The sequence below is a fragment of the Camelina sativa genome, unplaced genomic scaffold (genome assembly GCF_000633955.1).
Source record: "Camelina sativa cultivar DH55 unplaced genomic scaffold, Cs unpScaffold27552, whole genome shotgun sequence".
Lineage (NCBI taxonomy): Eukaryota > Viridiplantae > Streptophyta > Magnoliopsida > Brassicales > Brassicaceae > Camelina > Camelina sativa.
Genome location: NW_010948515.1, coordinates 1 through 239, shown reverse-complemented (window position 1 = coordinate 239; position 239 = coordinate 1). Strand labels below are relative to the sequence as shown.

Genomic DNA, 239 nt, shown 5'->3' with positions numbered 1-239 from the left:
CTTTGTATTTCATCCTGCAATTTTCCTGCCACATCATCACTTTTCTGCCTTTGTCTCAAAAGCTGAGACTGTGCTTCTTGTTTCTTCTTCAGAACAGAAAACTAAAGACACAAAAGACAATGCATTATGGAAAAATATCTGTGAACACGAGTATAACTAATAAATAAAACCGAAGTTACCTGAGTTTCAAGCGTCTGCAGTTTCTGATAATAATCTTCCTTCTGTTTCTGGGCACCATC

At 36.8% G+C, this 239-nt stretch overlaps 1 long non-coding RNA gene across 1 annotated transcript; it reads right to left on the bottom strand.

The window, feature by feature from the left end:
- Positions 1–7: 7 nt before the first annotated feature.
- Positions 8–239, bottom strand: LOC104775671. The gene is made up of 2 exons (XR_766036.2): positions 180–239; positions 8–101 (listed from the first exon to the last, which is right to left on the bottom strand). It is a non-coding gene; the product is annotated as an uncharacterized LOC104775671 (long non-coding RNA).